Source organism: Pan troglodytes, chromosome 13 (assembly GCF_028858775.2).
Source record: "Pan troglodytes isolate AG18354 chromosome 13, NHGRI_mPanTro3-v2.0_pri, whole genome shotgun sequence".
NCBI lineage: Eukaryota > Metazoa > Chordata > Mammalia > Primates > Hominidae > Pan > Pan troglodytes.
In genome coordinates this window covers 57,816,602-57,837,967 of record NC_072411.2, presented here as the reverse complement: position 1 = coordinate 57,837,967, position 21,366 = coordinate 57,816,602, and the positions used below count along the sequence as shown (strand labels likewise).

At 35.2% G+C, this 21,366-nt stretch overlaps 1 long non-coding RNA gene across 1 annotated transcript in view; it reads left to right on the top strand.

Annotated features, from left to right (window-relative positions):
- The window catches only part of LOC107973709 (uncharacterized), a 210,284-nt gene that overhangs the window by 162,521 nt on the left and 26,397 nt on the right, over positions 1 to 21,366 (top strand). The window contains exons 11-13 of the long non-coding RNA XR_010149759.1: positions 4,248 to 4,350; positions 6,347 to 6,444; positions 8,287 to 8,367. This is a non-coding gene — a long non-coding RNA (uncharacterized LOC107973709). The remainder of the gene's footprint in view (positions 1 to 4,247; positions 4,351 to 6,346; positions 6,445 to 8,286; positions 8,368 to 21,366) is intronic.

Here is a 21,366-nt window from a genome sequence, read left to right as displayed (position 1 = left end):
CCCATTACCCAGTTCCAAAGTCAATTATACATTTTCAGGTTTTCTTTATAGCAGCAGCCTACTCTGCTGGTACCAATTCTCTGTGTTATCTGTTTTCACAATGCTATAAAATAACACCTGAGACTGGATAATTTATAAAGAAATAAATTTAATTGACTCACAGTTCTGCATGGTTGGGGAGGCCTCAGGAAACTTATGATCATGGTGGAAGGTGAAGAGAAAGCAGGGCACATCTTAGAAGGTATCAGGAGAGAGAGAGAAAGTGGAAGTGCTACACTTTAAAGCCATCAGCTCTCATGAGAACTCACTCACTATCACAAGAACAGCATGAGGGAGACCACCCCCATGATCCAGTCACCTCTGAGCAAGTCCCTTACTTGACATGTGGGGATTACAACTCCGGATGAGATTTGGGTGTGGATATAGAGCCAAACCATATTAAGTAGTATTTGCATTATCATTCTGGGTGTTCCAGTGTTGGGTGCTTATATATTTAGGATTATTATATCTTCCCATTCAATTGATCTTTTTATCATTATATAATGACTCTGTCTTTGTTAACTGTTGTAGATTTAGTCTGTTTCATTTGACATAAATATAGTTAATCCTGTTTGATTTTGGTCTCCAATTGTTTGAAATATCTTTTTCCATCCTTTACTTTGAATCTATGTGTCTTTAATAATTAGATTGGTTTCTTATAAGCAGCATATAGTTGGATCTTATTTTTTTATTCATTCCACTAATCTATACCATTTAAGTGGAGTATTTAATTCATTTATGTTCAAAGTTAATATTGATATGTTAAGTTTTGTTTTGTCATAATGTCGGTTGTCTAGTTGCTTTATAGTCTCAATTACTGTTTTATAAGGCCTGTGAGTTTTATAATTTCATGTGTTTCTATGATGGAGATTATCAACCTTTCATTTCAAGGTTTAGATTGCCTTGAGCCTTTCTTGCAGAACTGGCCTAGTGATGGTGAATTCTCTTAGTGTTTGCTTGGCCAGAAAGACTTTATTTCTCCTTTATTTATAAAGCTTAATTTAGCAAGTTACAAAATTCATGATTGATAATATTTTTTATTTAAGAATCTGAAAATTGGACTTCAATCTCTTCTGGCTTGTGAGTTTCTGCTAAGATATCCACTGTTAGTCTTATGGAATTTCCTTTATATGTTATGAGATGCCTTTTTTTTCTCTTGTTGACATTTGACTCTTGTTTCTTCATATTGACTGTCTGTAATTTGATGACTATGTGTCATTGTGAAGTCTGTCTTGCAGTGTATCTTGTTAAAGTTCTTTGAGTCTTTATATCTGGATGTCTAAGTCTCTAGCGAGAGTAAAGAAACTTTCACTTATTTCCTCAAATAAGTTTCCCAAACTTTTTACTCTTTCTTCTCCCTTAGGGATACCTACAACTTGCAGGCTTGGTTGTTTTCATAACCCTGTACTACTCAAACGCTTTATTCATTAAAAAATGTTTTTCTTTATTTTTGTCTCACTGGGTTAATTGGAATGACCTGTTTTCAAGCTCTGGGAAACTTTCTTTCACTTGGTCTAGTTTATTGTTAAAGATTTCAGCAATAGTTTTAAATTCCTTCAACAAATTTTTAAATTCCAGATGTTTGGCTTGTTTTTTGTTTTTAACATCTATATATTTAGCAAATTTATCATTCATACCTTGAATTATTTTTCTCATTTTTGTGTGTGTTGATTTTCAACATTCTCTTAGATTTCATTAAGCTTCTTTAAAATAAATATTTAAAATTATTTATCTGATATTTCAAAGATGTCATTTTGCTTAGGTTCAATTGCTGGACAGTTAGTATGATCCTTTTGGTGTGTTGTAATATTCTGTTTTCTGTACATCCAAAATTGTTTCTATGGTTTCTTCTTAACTGGATAAATTATCTCTTCTTATTTTGTAATGTACTTATTCTTTCATTTGGGAAGAAATTTTTTCTTTTCCAATTGATGATGTGACTATAATGTATGTTGTGTAAGGTCATTTAGGTTTGGTTCTGGGTGCTTTCAGTGGCAAAGAATGTGTAAGTTCCTTGGTTGTAGATAACTCTTGTGTGGTGGCTTTTTTAAATGCTGGCTATAATAGTGATGGACTGGGTGTGTGAGCTAACTCACTGCCTCCTGTGGGGCTGGGATGCTGGAGGTCTCAGGAAGCTTATTTTGTTTCCCAGTGCTGTGCACTTGTGTCAGCAGATTTTGTAGTGGGTTGTGCAATTCAACCTTCAGGCCAGTGGGTGGTGCTTAAGGGTAAGAGCTGGATATAGCAAAGGCAGATGGGAATATGCTTGATCTTTGTTTACTTAGTGAAGCTCTCACTTGTCTGGGGACATGAACTGGTTTGTGGAATGCACAGTGGCTTGAACTCCCTTTTCAGTCCTTGAGTTGGGGACAAACCTGGGCTGAGTTGAACCACCAAGGCTGCCCTTGGAAATCCCAACATCAGTCACAAGCACCAGCCCTGATTAGGATGGCAGGGTCAAATTTATTAAGATCTCTGCAGAGGAGGAGCAGGGCTGCCCCAGCTCCTAGGCCTAGGCAGGCAAAAATGTGATCTGCTCCCTGCCACACCCTTGTCTCAGTGCTTGGGACATGCAAATAGTATGGACGCTGCCGTCTATCTCCAGGCGGCAGTCAGTATAGCCAAGAGCCATGAAAGACATTTGCCTTCTCGCTCACTGCTGAAATATCTTCTGTGCAAAATCTCCTCTTTCAGCCCAAAACACTCAGGTTTTTGGCTCTCCTGCTCACCACTGCAGAAATCTGGCGGTTCATGTAGAGATGATGACAGGCCTCATCTTTCATGCAATCCTGGGCCCAGTGGGCACACTGCGAGTGGGGACATGGCCATCCCTAATAGCCCTAGAATGGCTATCCTCTGATGTGTCTTTACCAACCTATCACATGTGAAGCCAGGGCTGTCTCTGAAGCTGTAGGTGGGGAGAGGAGAAGTTCCTCTCTCCCTCTCCATGTCCATGCCTGAGCACTGAGGCTTTCTGTCCACTGGGATGGAACCACAATCCTTTGTTGCAGAGACAAGCACACCACCCACATCTCTGCTGGAAGTGGCGCAGTCACTCTCAGCCTACCAACTGGAGCTCCCGGGCCAGGAGAGTGTTTGCACTGGTCTCCTCTCTGTTCACACTCCCTTGGTATGCTGCTCTTTCCCTTCTCTTTGGAGCAGCCCTCCCTGAGGGCTAGACCACTGGTAATCCTGCCGCTCCCCTGGGTCCAGCAAGTCCTGTGTAGCTGTTACAATCCAAGTGGGTGCCAGGGAATGTCTGCAGTGTCTCTCGTGATATGGTGACACAAGGGCTGAGGTTTCCTGAGCTGGACACAGTCCCCCAGTCTGTGTACTCAAAGTATAGCACCCACGACCACAGCTTGGATCTAGCGGGAGCGCAAGTGACTTTGCGTGAGCTGGTAGTCTGGCGTAATGCTCTTAAGAAGTCCCTAAATTGACACTCACAGCAGTGTTTGGGTTTTCAAGGAAAGAGGAGCACTCTTAGTTCAGACACTGGTAGTCTACTGCAGGGGCAACGGGAGACAATACCACACACACCTACCCTTTTGATGAAGTAACAAGTCCTTTGGGTTCCCAGCCAATCCCTGCCAGCCTCGTGCTTCCTTCTTTGTCTGTGCCCCAGTTTCTTCCTGTGAGTTTTTCATAGGCTCCAGCACTTTCCCCTTGATAACTTTTTTTTTTCCTGAAGGAAACTGGTATCTGATGTTTCTAGTCAACCATCTTGAAAAAAGAAAGAAAGTTAATCTAATTTTGACAAAGATGCCAAAACCATTCAATGGGGGAAAAATTGTGTTTTAGGTGAATGACATTGAGAAATTGGATATCCATGTACAAAATAATGATATTAGATTCTATCACATCATATATAAAAAGTAACTCAAAAGTTTTTCAAAGACTTAAATGCTAGAGCTAAAACTAAAACTCTTGAAAGATAGGGCTAAATCTGCACAACTGCAGATATGACAATGGTTTGTTTACATATGGCATCAAAATATGAGCAAAACAATATGAACAACAAAAGAAGATAGATAAATTGGACTTCATCAAAAATTTTTAAAAAGCCTCGCTTCAAACTATGCTAAATGCCTAAGCTCTTTGAATTTAATATGTAGTGTTTCTGTCCTCCAGCATCTGGAAATCTGCAGATTTGGATGCACAAACAATTAGACATAAGACACAGCATAATGAAGTATTTGTTTTCATAGAGGATCATAGAAATTCATAAACAGAGGATGAAGAAACACAGAAGACAGAGGAAGGATTTAGTTTTGGGGACATGTGCTAATGGCCATCAAACAATTCTGAAATGTAAGTAACATTTCAAAAACCATAATTTTTTTTAGCCCTTATTTTCTGCTTTTTTCAGTTTATAATGATAGAGAACATCAGTTATCATAAATAGCTTTATAGAAGGGTTGTAGCTAGTTTATATCAGATAATAATTTTCCTGTCTTTACTAAATCTAAAAATATATTAAATATATTAAAAGCAACAATAATTAGAATAACATTTTCCTGGTACAATGATAAAGAGATCCATGAATTCACGGTCCAGAAATATATTCAAGTACACTCAGGCAGTGCATAAAGATGTTTTGGTCAATGATAGATTGCATATAATGTAGTGATCCTGTAAGAAGGTAAAGGAGCTGACAATTTACTATCTCCTAGTGACGGTGTAGTCATCATAATGTTATAGTTCAATTACTTTATTTTTAAATAAATTTAGTGTAGCCTAAATATACAATGTTTATGAAGTCTACAGTAGTGTTCAGTAATATTCTAAGCCTTCACGTTCAATCACCATTCATTCACTGACTCAGCCAGATTCCTGCAGGCTCCATTTATGGTAAGTGCCTTATACAGGTATACCATTTTTAAAATCTTGTATACTGTATTTTATGTACTTTTCGTATGCTTAAAAATGCTTAGATACACAAATGCTTACTATTTGTTAAAATTGCCTATAGTATTTAGTGCACTAATATGCTTCACAGGTCTGTAGCTTAACAACAACAGGCTATGCCATGTAGCCTAGGTGTAGGCTATACCATCTAGGTTTGTGTAATGCACTCTAGCATGTTTGCTCAGTGACGAAATTGTCTAATAATGTATTTTGTAGAACATATCCCCATTGTTAAGTGACGAAGGACTGCACATATAGAAATAAAAGTTCTCACACCAGTGGGGAAGAGATAAATTTTTCAATAAATGATTGTTATAATAAAAGCATTTTGTGAGAAAAACCCTTAAAATTTGATGTTCAATTTGTCCCTCACAAAATAGGTTCTCAGTGGATAAAAGATCTAAGTGTATAACATTCAATCCTAACATAGGTAAATGTGGGAAAAAGGCACTGAAATATTATTTTACCTTTTACTTTAAAATAAGTTACCTAAATTAAATTGAAAATATATGTAAATACTGTCTTTTTACTCTTTTTTTTTTTTTGACGGGGTTTTTCTCTGTCTCTTAGGCTGGAGGGCAGTGGTGCAAACACAGCTCACTGCAGCCTTGACCTCCCAGACTCAAGTGATCCCCCCACTTCAGCCTCCCAAGTAGCTGGGACTATAGGCACGTGTCACCATACTCAACAAATCGTTTTAAATTTTTTGTAGAGATAAAAGTCTCACTGTGTTGCCCAGGCTGGACTTGAACTCCTGAAGCTCAAGTGATGATTCTGCCTCTGGGTCCCAAAGTGCTAAGATTACAGGTGTCAGCCACCATGCTTGGTTGTCTTTGTACATTTAATGAAAGTACATTTTTTATAAGTGTGTCCAAATGCCTAGAAGCTCTCAACATCTCTTACCTGGGCTATTGCAATTTCCTGATAAATGTTTTCTCTACTTAGCTTTCATTCTCATGTCCTATGGTCTATTCCTTGTGGTGCAGCCTGAATGATCCTTTGTAATGTAAGTCAGATAATGTCACCCCTTTGCTCGAAATCTTCCGGTGGCTTCTCGCATCACAGCCTAGCACTCATGGATCCCCTCAGCCTTTGGCCTCTTTGCCATTCTTCACATGCACTTAGTAGGATCCTGCTTCATCTGTTGTTCCCCTATGTGGTTCACTTCCTTACTTTCTTTTAGAGTCTTATTAAATATCGTCCTCTCAGAGAGGCCTTTCTTGATTGCTTTATATAAAGGAGTAGCCCCCTCCCCCTAACACCTTTTTACTCTCTCTCTTGCTTATCCTCATACTTTGCATAACATAAGAATCATATATATATATTCCTATGTCTATATATATATATTTAATTGAGACAGGGTCTCATTCTGTTGACGGGGTCTTTCTCTGTCTCTTAGGTTGGAGTGCAGTGGTACAAACACAGCTCACTGCAGCCTCGACCTCTCTGGCTCAAGTGATTCTCCCATTTCAGCCTCCTGAGTACCTGGGACTACAGGTGCGCACCACCAGACTGGGATAATTTTTGGAGAGATGGAGTTTTGCCATGTTACTCAGGCTGGTCTCAGACTCTAGGGCTCAAGTGGTCCGCCTGCCTTGGCTTCCCCAAATGTTGGAACTACAGGTGTAAGCCACTGCTTCTGGCCTGTAAACATCGTTTTTAATCCTATATCTTTGCCTCCTAGGAAAGAATGTAGGTACTCAGTGATGAATAGATCTGGGAAAACTAGTAATTTTTGACTATATAAAACTTCTAAAATTGTTAAGAAAAGCAGCATAAGCAAAGTCGAAAGATCAATATTAAACTGGGTAATTGTTTTCAACCCCACTGATGGAAAAGGGAAATTGGATATAAAAAGAGCTCTTACACATCCCTTAGGAAAAAAATAATACATATATAAATAGGTAGTGAAGATAAAAAACAATAATAATTGTCATAACATAGGATAAGATCTGCAAACTCACTGGTAATCAGGGAAATGGAAGTAGAAATGCCATTTCTCACCATTAAGTTTACAGAACAATGAAAAAGTGTGACAGTCTACAGGGTTGGCAAGGTTTTGGGAAAATAGAATACTTACACAGTCTTGGTGTCAGGTATTGAGGTACTTTAGTAAAACTAGACTGGAGGACAATTTGGAAATAGTTGTCAACATTTTAAATGTGTATCGTACTTTTAGAAATCTTTATGATGGAAAAACTCAGAAGCACACAGCATTCATTTGACATAGGACTGATCACTCAGTTCCTTGAAATAGTAGAAATATGGAACCAATCTATATGTCCTAATGATAAATCAATTTCCTGGGACAGCATGCTCATATATTTATTCAAGCCTCTGTTCAAATATCCCCTCCTACTTTCTTGATCACCCTATCTAATGTAAGCTCCAGATTTTGTTTTGTTTCACAATGTGTGTAGAGTACTCAAATATTTGTTAAAAGAAACCTATGAACACTGTCATGAAAGGATAGTCATATGTTGTCGAGAAAAAAGCAAGTCATAGAATGATGTGTTTATATTCTTAATTTGTAGAAAAATCTGTGTGTATGAATGTATTTGTTTTTGTTTAGAAGATACCTGCAAAAATGTAAACCAATCTATCATCAGCAATGGTTCCCTCAAAGGAGTAGAATGGAGGATTTAGCTCTTTTACTTTACGTCCTACTGAACTGATTTATTTTTTACCAAGAAGCATGTGTTTATTTGACATTTAAAAATATGAAAGAACAACAAAATGCTGACTTAACTTTAAAATAGATGGCAAAACTTATAATTATTGATACCCTTTAACAGTTTCAAAAGAAAGTTGATGTATGAGATTACAAATTTATTCCAGTAAATTTTCTCTCCAGGGAATAAGTGAGTGAACTAGGGAGAAAATGTGCTCATGAGTGCAGTGGATACACTTGTGAGCATGCACAAAGGTGTATGCATGTGATATGTTGCTTCTTACTCTATTCCCTCTTAAGAGGTGTCGCGCCTTTTGGGTTCAAAGACAGAGCAGTTGTAATATTCATAGGGAAGAAGGGCAGCCTAACATTTTCAATTTTTATTCCTACACCCAGCATCTCCCCATCATCACAAAAGCTGTATTTTTAATAGAAAAGGTGAGAGTTGACAAGTGTTCAGTATTTCAGTAAGGCTCTATTAATTTTCAGAACTGACATTACAATCTATGTTTTCTCCAGATTGCTTTCCTATACTTACCTATATGAAACTTACTTTGTGCCAATACATAGTATATTTTTAAGTCAGTTTAAAAATATTAAGGATTTAATGTGAAATTTTCATTCTCCTTGATATGTATTCATAACATATTCTCTGAATTTCTTACCAGAACTGAAAGAGAACCTTTGAAACACCCTTTAGATTAAGAGCCTGGCTTGTAATCTATAACAACAAATGGTATTACAATGAGGTAAGAACTCTACTACCTCTGTTTCTATTATTAGGATTGCTACTGATACTAATAATTATCATTATTATTGCTAACACTTATTGAGTGCTCGGAATATACCAGAAACTATTCCAAGTGGTTCATGTAATGACTCAATATATGTGTAAAGATTTAGAACTGTGATTGATGCATATTAAATGCTCACAAAGGTTAACTACTATTATTATGTACAATAAGATAAAAACTATTACTATTGTGCATAGGCGAAAACTAAGAATATTTAAGTAACTTTCCCAGGGTTGTGCTTCATGCTGCTAACAAATGACATTATTAAGATTTGAACCAAGTTCGTATGACTCCTGTCCATATTCTTAACATTAATTCCACACTTGTATTCAGCAAAATAAATCTTACATGTTACATTGTGTCATGTAAAGGATGCATATTATTTGAACCTTAAATTAAGATAGGAGCAGCAAGAACACTGAGAAAAATTAATTCTTTTGCTGTATTTTGCCAGAAAATTCCAAAAAAGTCAAAGAACTCATTCCTCTAAACATTAAAATAAATTATTTTAACCCAAACTTGAAAAGCATTCTTGTGTTTGGTGTAAGAAAGTAGTCTTTAAGTGTAACAGAGCAGAGCCATGTTGCACAATAATCTGGGACTGAAAATGAAAGGACAAGAGTTTTTTAGGCTCGTGGATTGTAATCACCCAGTTGGAATATTAATTCCATTTGTCTTCCTTTGAAGGGTGTTTCATCTTTTGTTTTACTCCTTGGTGGTATATCCAATTACTGAAAACAGGATGTGCTTATAAAAAAAATTCAATTCCCAGCATTGAGGAACAAATGCACATCTACTACTAATTGTTGTCATTGAAATTGAGTACCACAGAACACCCAAACAGCAAATGATGATGTTAATAATTTAAAAGAAAAAAAAACCCTTACTATATTGTGTAACAAGAAAAACAGGGAGACCACATTTCAGGGTTTAAGTTTTCCTCTCTAGAACTAAAATGACTTAATTAGGAGAAACTTTGGAATTAGTTAGTTGTACTTGTCAGTTCCATTCCATCCAATTTTGCAAAATATACAGAGCTGAAAAAATGCTCGTGTATTTACTGGGCATCGTTTCACTGAAAATGCTCAAGTTCACATACCCACTGCCCATCTGAATTACAGCAGCATTATTCACAATAAACAACTTCTCCCTTTTAAATGTTTCAATATAGACAGCCTAGAGTCCTTGATATAGAACTCAGTGTACCTATTGCAATCCATTGTCAAAAGAGGAAAAAAAGGAAACCACTTTAGCATTTTTGAATGAGGTATTATAAAATCATTCAAAAACAAAAAATCAAAGACTAAACGAGACAGTACCATGCTTTCAATGAGGTCTGTGTTTATATTCTATTGGACAGTAGAGAATATTATTAAGCTTATACACAAACAGATACCATGAGGTTTCTTATCATGGATTCCCATGGCAATGTGTATAAGAGACATTATTTACTTAATGTACTTGTTGATGTTCTACATACTGTAGAGAAAATATTGCACTTTATTATTTCTATTGTGATGTTGCCTTTTTGAAGTAACAGGGCTGTCTCTGATGTTTTGTTTGGTGTTCCAACCCCCAAACAAAAACAAGCAAACAAAGACTCTGAATTTGTCATGCTTTAAGATCCCATTTTGTGATTCATCAGCCAGCCCTTTTCTAAGCTTTAGAGAATTTAGTTCTTTGCATGCTTAAGAATTGTGTATTTCACTACAGTCATGTGTCCCTTAATGACAGGGATGCATTCTGAGAAATACATCATTAGGTGATTTTGTCATTGCGCAAACATCCTAGAGTGTACTTACACAAACCTAGATGGTATAGCCTACTGCACTCCTAGACTATATGGTATAGCCTGTTGCTTCTAGACTACAAATCTGTACATCATGTTACTGTAGTGAGTACTCTATGCAATTGTAACACAGTGATAAGTATTTGTTTATGTAAACATATCTAACATAGAAAACCTACAGTAAAAGTACCATATTATAATCTATGGGACCACTGTCATATATACGTGGTCCAAGGTTGACCAAAGCATCGTTATGCAACTCATTACTGTATTTTAACTATATCCATCTTTTCTTTTCAATGAGTGCAAAGGAGTATCTTAGATGTAAAGCATCCCATATGCAGGGATTGTTTCTGTTATTTATTCTGTGTATAAGCCCGCATGGTCTTTAATACATGTCTTTTGTTGAAGATACTAAAGAGAGGAAAGAGGATGACATCAGATTAAATGTGGTGTCAAATATTCCAGAATGAAAGATAATTGTTTCAGGTTTACTCCTCTTATATTAGGTAAGAGGAGCAGTTGAATTCATGGTGTGCAAATTAAGTAGTTGTAGTTGTTAAAGTTTAGAGCAGGATTTGGTAAAAACGAGCCTACTTTTTGTCTCATTTTAATTGATATTTGTTATATTTATACTTATAGGTATCCTCAGATCTTATTTTTGAAATCCAATCTTTATGATAACCCTCTAAACTTTGTGATATCTTGAAATTCAAGAAGTATGTCTCTTCCCATTTTCCAGTAAACACAAATGCAAGTGAGAGACTAGTAATGGTAGGAGATGTGTGTGACATGCTTCTGAGTGGTATCAGTCCAATCTTCTGTACTCACATTGGTTGTGACTGTTCAACCCACCCTCTATCCAAATGCTTTGGCAACCAGCCCCTATTGCTTTCACCTTAACCAATTGTTCCAATGCCAGTCAAGACAGGTCTTTTCTGTAAAGGCAAAAAGCCTCCAAATCTCAGCAGTTGTATTACATTTCTACTACAGCCCGCAAATTGTTACCAATTCATTAGCTCAAAGTGAAATACATTTATTATCTCACAGTGTTAATGAATCAGAAGTCTCAGCACAATTTACTAGAGTTTTCTGCTCAGAATGGCACAAAGCTACACACAAGAAGTTAACCAGGCTGTGTTCCTTTCGAGAGATTGAGGTCCTCTTCCAAGTTCACATAGTTGTTGGTAGAATTCTGTTCTTTAAAATTTTAAGACTAAGAGTCCAGTTCTTTTGCTGTCTATTGGCTAGGGGATGCCCTCAGGACCTAGAGACCTTTCACAGTTTCTTGCTGTGTGCCCTTTTCCTTGGGCAATTCATATCATAGTAGCTTCTAAGGGCACCAAGAGAGTCTTTCTCCTGTAGTCTGTAAGACAGAGTCTGTTCTAACAGCATAATATGGTCATGGGTATGACATCTCATTATCTTTGCCATGTGACATAACCTATTCAAGGAGTTGACCATCCACTTACCTTTGCTATGTTCTCTTGGTAAGAGCAAGTTGTTGGTTTTGCCTACACTCAACGAGAATAGATGATATAAGGGCACAACTCATCAGGGTTCACTTTAGGACATGCCTTCTACAGTGGTTTATCAAAATAAGGGTTTATTTCTTGGGCCTGCAAAGTCTGCTGCAGTTTTGAGTCACCTCAGGGTAGTTTTCCTCCATGTAGAGACCCAGCTGACTGGGCTGCCTCATGAGGTCTTGTGAAACTTCATCTCAACTCAAGATCAGATCACTATGGCAGGAAAATAGAGTGCTGGAGAGCTTCACACAAAGAGTTAAAATGGTTGCACAGAATCATGACCAATTGGCCAAAACTAGCCACAAGTTCCTACCTAACTGCAAAAGGACAGGATGTCTAATCTGCCTCAAATGCCTAAGTAATGTTAAAGGTCTAACCCCAACATGAGTATTTGGAGATAGGGCCTTGGGGTTAAATAAGGTCATAAGGTAGGGTCCTAATCCAATAACTGGTGTCCTTATGAGAAAATAAAGTGACACGGGAAAATAAAGCTTATAGAGAAAAAGTTGTATAAGTATAGAACATAAAGGTGGTTGTCTGCTAGCCAAGGAGAGGAGGGCCTCAGGAGAAACCAAACTTGCCAACACCTCGATTTTGGACTTTCAGCCTCCAGAACTATGAGAAAATACATTTCTGTTGTTTAAACCACCCAGTCTGGGTAATTTGTTATGGCAGCCCTAGCAGACTAATGCACCACCAAAGAAAAAGAAATGTAATTTAGCCTAATATTTAAAGCTCTATAACTCCCTTTCATCCATTTACTTATTTATTTTGATAGCCACACTATGAATTATGTTTTTGTTTTGTTTTAGTTCCCATTTTACAGATCAGGAGAAAGAGACTCTCAAGAGGAAAAGTAACTTATGCAAAGTCACATAGTTAACAAGTGGATCAAACAGCCTGGTTGAGCCCCAGTACACTGCTTTGCATTCTAGGGTAATCCGGATTTTCGCCAATGATTTGTCTCAGGCAAAACTGGTTATTTAAGTCTATAAACATTGGCCTTTGGCCATAGACAGATGGCTAAACTAAGCTTTCTACCTTGGGTTTACTAAGATTAGCCCCATAGAAACTTCAGTTTACTTGGAAGTCCCCAAGCAGCATTAATTTAGCAACTGTTTACTAACTGTTAACTCAAATTTTCTGTGATCTTAGAAAACAATATTTGAGGCAACCAATTGTAGTAACAATATTTTCTAGTGCTATTATTATGGTACACATGTTAATGGCTAGGTGTCTATGAGTAAAATATCAAAGGATCTCAGCTTGGACAGCTTTTGTTAGCAGAATTATAATATAAATATGACTGGGGGAGTGAATGCTTCTGCAAAAAGAGATGATTATTTAAATAATAAAGAAAAGTCTCCTATTCCCATTGAAGGTGTGGTCTTGTTAAGTGCATTCTTCCACAATGTGGGCAATCACTAGTTTCTGTGGTACATTTAACATAATTAATATAGGCATTTGTATTTGCAAGGATCTTTCCTCTTTCCTTTGTTCATGCCATGAACCTTATTCACCTTCATTTTTCTATTCTTAAAGTATACTTTAGTTCATTAAATGTTCAGAGCACCAAATTTGCTAAAATGCATAGAGTTTATTCATGATTCGTAAATAGCATTTTTCTCTCTTTTTCCTATTGTTTAAAGCAGTTTAATATATTCTGCCCAGTGCCTCTGTTTTAATACATTTAGCATTATCTGTCTATAGTTTTTATAAGATGTTCCGAAAACTTTTCAAGCTTACGTCTTCTAATCCACACCACTGTATCCTAATAATATTATCTATAGGACATGAGTTGTATCTGTTTTGTCAGATTATGGTAGAAGTTCATTTTCTATCCCCTATCACCGTCATCACAATGAGCCATTCCAAGTCACTTTGATGTGTACTTGAAGATTCAATGAGCTGTATTCCATACCAGAAGATCATCTGGGACTACAGTCCAGTCTCATATAGGAACACCCATGAAAGCTGTCAGTTCTTGCTTCAGTCTGAACTGATTGCATTTTCCAAAATGCAGATGCACCTTAGGCAGTCCCCCAAAAACTCCAGAAAGTGGTCAATCACTATTTTCCAGCTACGTCTGTGAGTGTTGGTGTGTTGCTTTAGGTTAACAGACTGCTGCTGTGTTAATGAAAACACATACAAACTGCACTTGCAGTCTTTTTTTTTCTTGAATAAATGCCCATTAAAAATAACTATATGATAATTAATGAGGAAGGAAAATAGTACTGTGTAGATGGTTTGTCAATATTGTAGTTAGGTCATTCATCTGTGGAGCAGTGGTATTCACCTACTTTCTCCTTTGTTACAGAGATGTACAATTAATATTTCACTTTGTATTTTAGACACTCTTGCAAGCATTATTTTAAACAGGCAAACAGGGACCACTTCCAAGATAAAGAAAGTCGCCATTCTTTTGATGATGAATTCATAATGAAGGGAATCCTCATTCCAAATGGACTTCTATAAGGCACCATTCCCCTGAAATTAATGTTCCTAGGTATGTGGGGAGAACTAGTTAATGAATGTTAAATTAAGTAGTAACATACTTAGAGTCAGGGTGATGTTTATGTGACACTAGTTTACTTTAAAACACTCCCTATTGACCTTTACAAAAATAATACGATAGCAATTTGAGATGAATATTTACAGTACGTGGAAATAGTTCTGAAGGGCTAATTCCCAAACCACTGTTTGCAAAATGTCCTGCTTCTTTGATCTACATTTTCATAGGCTTTTTAAGGCAGAGATTGGCGAGATTGCCAGTTCAACAAGAAAATTTCTTACTTGAGAACAGATGGTACCTGCAGCCTTTAAATGGCAGGAATCAAGTAGACCAGGTTACTGAAAAAAAATCACTAATTTTGTGACATGATAACATGTACATCCAAAGTACTAGCTACATTTCCAGAAAGCTTGGAAATATATAAATCCAAAGAGATTGTATCATTTTAAGTGAAAAATCTATAAATAGTTAATACTTGGTACTTTTACATTTAAAATGCTCCTTTAAAAATTAGTTCTATTTATTGATGAATATTGTCTTTACAGCTGATAGCTCTTTTTTTGGGTCTTATGTATTTATAAGTTGGGGAAAATATTTTAAATCAACGCTGTAATATAAGCATAGTTAGAGAGCTAACATGAGGATTTTTACTTCATTTACATTCATTACGTATTATGAGTTTAATTACCTTCCTCAAATAATACCAGTATGAAGGAAAGATGCTGAAGAAGGCGTACTTCTATGATGATTTTATTGATTGTGACTGATGGATGGCATCAACATTTCATAGTGAAGAATCATGGTTTTCTTACATCAGGAAAATTAAATTGGGAGAGTTATTTTCTTTCCCAGTGATAGTGGCAGTTAGAATATTTCACCTGTAATGAGATGTGTGCGTTATGTGCCATCGTGAACCACGGCTCAGCCATTAAATATATGTAAATGAAGAGAAACACAAGAGAGCCCCGGCATAATAACGTGCAGAACAGAGAAATGGATCCTGGAAAGTGATTAATTTATTTGATGATGCCTCAAGTGAGGAATTTTAGGTCACAAATGAAGTGACAGAATGACAAATTACCATTTTAAAGAATTTACTGGGCATCATTACTGAACAATTGTCAGGTAGTTTATGGTGGCTGAGAAGATGGTATAAATATAGATCTTTTCCTTATCTGAGATGAATTATTAATCACCTTTTTAAAAATCTTTGTGAGTGATGGTTGGCTGTCTGATTGGAAATAATGTGTTCTACAATTTTAACTAAATTCTAATATGATATGTAACAGGAATCTTTACAATTAAAGTCTCAGTGGAGAGTGGTAGGAGGTTTACAGTCAATTGCAGTTTTAATGTGATAGAAGAGGATGAATCCACTAACATATTTCAATAGATTTCCTTAGGTATATTATCCCTGCTGTGATGTTATTCAAATGTTTACAGTTTATTTTCATTTGAAAAATGACATTCAGATACTTAAATTGTTTTCCTTGGTTTATTAGTTAATGAAAATGAAATTCTAGTAATTACTATAGTTTTGCAGCCTGCCACATTATTTAAAGTGAAGTGACTGGCTTTGTCAGCTGCATTGTAAATGTCATCTTCCTGTGTTTTGTTCAATTTTTATTTGCGTTATCTGTGTCTTGTCCCTTATCTTTCTACATGTCTACATGTCTAATACCAGTAACGACTAGAATGTGGAAGAAAAAAATCAGAATTTGAAACAAAAATGTTTTCTCATTTGTTTTTATGTTTGATAATAAAAGAATATACTAACCTACTCTAGAACAGCACTAACAATACCAAAGATAAAAACAAAACTCCTCAATATAAGGTGTACTAAAATTTCTAAACATATTTTTAAATGCCTGGATGTGTCATGCTACTTAAAGCTGAGTTTATATGTCCACTCATGTTTGATCACATCAAATGTACCTCAAAGTTCCTTATTTTTGATGAGTAGAGAAAAGGGTGGTTTTTAAAAAAGTGTATGTTAGATATTTAACAGAGTAGAAATGTCTAGAGAACTATTTTTAACAAGCATGTTTCTAAAGCAAGCAAATATAGCAGTTGCTGTTTGCTTTCTGGATTCAAAGGACTTAAATGACTAATCTTTCACCTAGAAAAAAGCTTGAGATTTTGCTCCTTTTTATGCTATTATGTGCACCTCCTCATTTTAATCTTGATTCCTTTTAAGAGTATATGAACCACTTAAATAAGTATTCCCTGTGTTACCTATGACATCTAACATTGCTGAACTGGAAAGAAATTTAAATTTTGAATGTACATGCCACTTTTCAACTCATTTTGCTTTGACTTTTTTTTCCTCAACCTGGATGGTAGAACATTACTGAAACTTTCTGTCATTTAAAGAAGGAAACAAAAAGATTTATTGTGCTTTTGATTTCTTGGTCCAGTTTATATAGTGTGCCCATAAAGGGCACACTGCATTTAAGGAACATTTTAGGGATGGCAGTGCTTCTTATGTGTGGTGTTTTCCTTTTCCATAAAGGATGCTTAGGTTTGCCCTGATGCCGGAACAGCACATTTCAGGTTAGTCTACACCAGCATTTCTCCATTAGAGATGACCGTCACCTTTCATTGGTTTTTTCATCCTTGCTTGCCACAGAAAATGCAAACATGCAAACAAATGAATGAGGGCATGCCCCTCTAAGGAAAATTCAAATCCTGTATGAGGTACTATAGTGAGATTGGACTTGTTTAACCAGCATAGTTCAGAGTGATCAAGACTGTGTTGGAGGAGAAGATGATTGCTTTATGTGAACTGAGCCCTGCTGCCACACTTTAAATACTTTTCATCTTCTGCCAGCTTGCGTCAGCTGTCAGAGGGACATGCAAAAAAGGAAATGAAGATGCATTTGACTCCAAAACATTTAGAGAGCAAAAGAAAAGATCCTTAAAGTGAAGAATAGATTTTAAATTCACCGAAAGACATCGAAAAGAAGATTCTCTATGCAGTTACAAGATCATGATTTTTGGCTATTTGCATGGTTCAGGAATACGATAGAAGAAGAAGAGGAGCACTTGATTAATTGAAACGTCATTGCATGGTCACCACAGGTCAAGTGTACAGAGAAAAATATATGTTGGCTACACCCTTAAGAATCTTACAAACTGATGAGAAGTTGGGTAATAGAAAATGTGCAGAAATTTCTTATAATTTTGCCGCTGGGTTTTCTGAAAAATTTTATCCTACATAAGTGACTTAATTATGTCCATTTCTTCTTTTTCAGTCAGTGTTGGTTCATTTCAGGATCAGCACTTCTCTGAACCCTTTTTTTCCATCTAAACCCTCGCAGTGGCATTAAAAAAACAAAAAAACAAAAAAAACCAGTCCAACCAAAAAGCTCCAGACACTATCTCCTTACTGCTTATTTTCCCAATATTTTGTGATACAAAATTTCAAACAGATTCAAGGTGAACATCTATGTGGCCACTACCTAAATTCTACCATTGATATTTTACTATAAACATTTCATCACATATCCAATTATCTAGCCATCAATCCAACTTATAATTTTTAATGCATTTCTAAGAAATTGCAGACAACATTACACTTTCCCTAAATACATCAGCATGCCTATAATTAACTAGAGGTTAATATATGTTTACCATATTTTTTCTCTTCAAGTACATTTTACATACACAAGACATATATACTTGCTGAGTTCTGATGAATGCATATGTTTGTATAACCCAACCCCCTATCAAGATATAGGTCACTACCTGTATCCCAGAAAATTCCTTCATCTCGTTTCTAATCAATATTCTACTTCCACCCCAAGAGAGGAAACTGCTGTTCTGTTTCTTCAATACAGATTAGTGTTGCTTGTTTTAGAACTTCATATAAAATGGAAAAATACAGTATGTACTCCTTTGTGGGTGGCTTCTTTCGCTCTGCAAATCATTTTTTTGAGATCCATCCATGTTAAATGTATCAGTAGTTTGTTTCTTTTTATGGCTGAATAGTATTACATTCTCTGAATACAGCGAAGTTTGTTTATCTATTCTCATATTGATGGGCACTTGGACCTTTTCTAGTTTTTAGGTATTATAAATAAAACTTCTATGAACATTCTTTGTTATTTATGATTTTAGTTTCAATAGTTTTGAGAGTACAGGTGGCTTTTTCTTACATGAATAAGTTGGTTAGTGGTAATTTCTGAGATCGTGGTGCATCTGTTACCTAAGCAGTGTACACTCTACCCAATATGTAGTCTTTTATCCCTCACCCCCCTTGAACATTCTTTTTATGGACATATGATTATATTTCCTTTGGAAAAATATCTGAATGGAATTGCTGATAATAGAGTAGGTATATTGCTACTTTTATAAGAAACTGATGGGCCTTTTTACAAAAGTAATGCTTATCTTTATATTCCCACCAACATTAAATTAAAATTCTGGTTGTCTCACCTCCTTGACAACATCCGTTATTGTCAGGCTTTTTATTTTATGTTTCCTTGCATTTTTACTTCTCTAGATTTTTCCTCATTTCTCTTGTCTTCAATCACTCTCTTTCTCCAGAATTCTTTTTATCAGCCTTCAAACATGCTCTTGTACTTTCCTCCTTAAAAAACAAAGCAAAACAAAAATTTTGACCAATGTCCCCCTTCAGCTACCAAATTATTTCTCTACTCTGCTTAACAAGTATGTTTCTTCACCTTATCAATTAAGCTACCTCCACTTTGTCACTTGAAATATCCTGATGTCTAGATGCTGGGATTCCTTAGTCTATAGTCCTGGGCCCTCTTATGTTCTAATCATTCACTCTCTCCCCAGAAGATCATATTAATTCCTGGGGGTTTTAGATACATCTCTATGCCAACAACTTTTAAACTTATATTTCGGGCCTGTATTTCCCTCTGAGTTCTATCTACCTTCTTTACATTTCCATTTGTCTAGGATTCTGATATTTCAAGTCGCAATATCTGACTTTGAACTAGAACTCTTCCAAGTATTCTGTTCCTCCAGGATTTTTCATCTTCCTTAGGATAGTGTATTTCCTTTTCTTCATGTCTAGAAAAAAACTGAATAATATTCAAACCCAAGTTAACTTAAAAGATATTGTTTAGAAGAAATAAAAATGGTCTTAAAAAGAACATCTCAAGAATCTATTATCTAAAATAAAATTAGACAATATTTAAAAATCAATGAAAAATTCATATATCAATACTTAGTGGATATAGCTAAAGTTAACAGTAAAAAAATTGTAGCCTTAAGATATTTATATTATGATAGGGCAAACATAAATAAGTTATGCAATCAAATTCCAATAATGAGAACAGAACAAACAATCCTAAATAGAAGAATTTAAAAAATAAAGACTAGAAAATATTAAAATAAAATTGATGTCAGAAATGAAACATTTAGCATGATCAAAAAAGCCAGAATATGTTGTTTGAATAGACTAACAAAATTGTTAAGTCTTCAGCAAGACTTTTTAAAATAAAAAGAATGTAGGCTCAAATAAGTACATTTCCAATTAAGAAAACAGGAGTAAATACAGTAAAGATTTAGATGATGTTAAAAATATTATGAACAACGTTTATGCCAGTGAATTAGAAATTTGAAAATGTATACTAATTTGTCATATTCCCAGCAAAATGTAGCTTTATAATTGAGCTTCAAGAAGACATAGAATACTTATATGGTCATATAACTCCTAAAGATATTAAAATAGTAACTGAAATCAGCACATAAAGAAAGCTAGAAAGTTTTACAGGGTGGTTCAACCAAATAATAATTAAACAATACCAAATGTAGTTAATAGCAAAAATAAACAAATAATTGTGAAGACAATACAAGAAAGGGCACTTCCCAAAACAGACACACATGCAAATATGTGTGTGGCTGATATAATATTAAAACCAAAATCAAACAAGAAACATATAAGAAAGAAAAATCGTAGGCCAATATCAATCATGATCCCAGATGCAAAAACCAATAAAGATGAGCAAATTAAATCCATCAAAGTATAAAATGTGTAAACCATGTAGGATTTGTCCCAGAAATGCAAATGGATTTAGCATTAGAAAAGTCATCAACTTAATTCTCTATCTGAACAATTTTAAAAGCAAAAGAAGAACTTAATTAATAAAAGATGCAGGGGAAAACATTTGGATAAAGTAAATACCAACTTATGGTAAATTAGTAAAACAGAAACCACCTATTAGAAAACCAGGGAAAGAAGAGAAATTATTTAATCTGAAACAGATATGTATCAAAATCCTGTATCAAGTAGTATAGCAATGTTGAAATGTTAAATTTATTTCCATTAAGATGGGAGTAAGACAAGAATACTCATATTTACCCATTTCTGTTCTTTATTTTATTGCATTTTGACATCAACATAGTAACCCAAAAACAAAAATAAAAATAAATGGTACAAATGTGTGGAAAATATAAAAACTGTCATTATTTGTAAATGTCTAGATAGACTACCAAAAACAATACAAATTACTAAAATAATAGTTTTGTAAGTATATATGTATATATATATACAGAATAATGTAAATAGTATATATAGATATATAGATATTACATGAATACATGAAAGAAATATTTATAGCCATGTTAATATCAATCAGAATAGACTTAGGCAAAAAGCATTATGCAATTGTTTTAAGAAGCAATTAGGAAAAAATCCCAACATAATCAAAAAAGAGAAAAGACATTAGTAGACATTTTACGCAAAAGGAAATATAAACAGTTAAAAAACATGAAAAGATGCTCAAAATTCTAGATACATACCCTAGTGAAACCTTGCATGTTACGTAAGGAGATATATGAAAGAATGTTATTAGAAATATTGTTTATAACAACAAACACAAAAATTTGTTCAACATTTGAATGCAGAAATAAATGGAAATATATGTGTATAGTGAAAAGACATCATGTAGATACAGAGATGCAACTCTAAATGGAAGACTACTGATATGGTTTGGCTCTGTGTCCTCACAAAAATCTCACCTTGAATTTTGATAAGGCCAGTTGTCAAGGGCCGGACCAGGTGGAGATAATAGAATCATGGGGGCAGTCTCTCCCATACCTTTGTCCTGATAGTGAGTGAGTTCTCACAAGATATGATACTTATATAAGGGGCT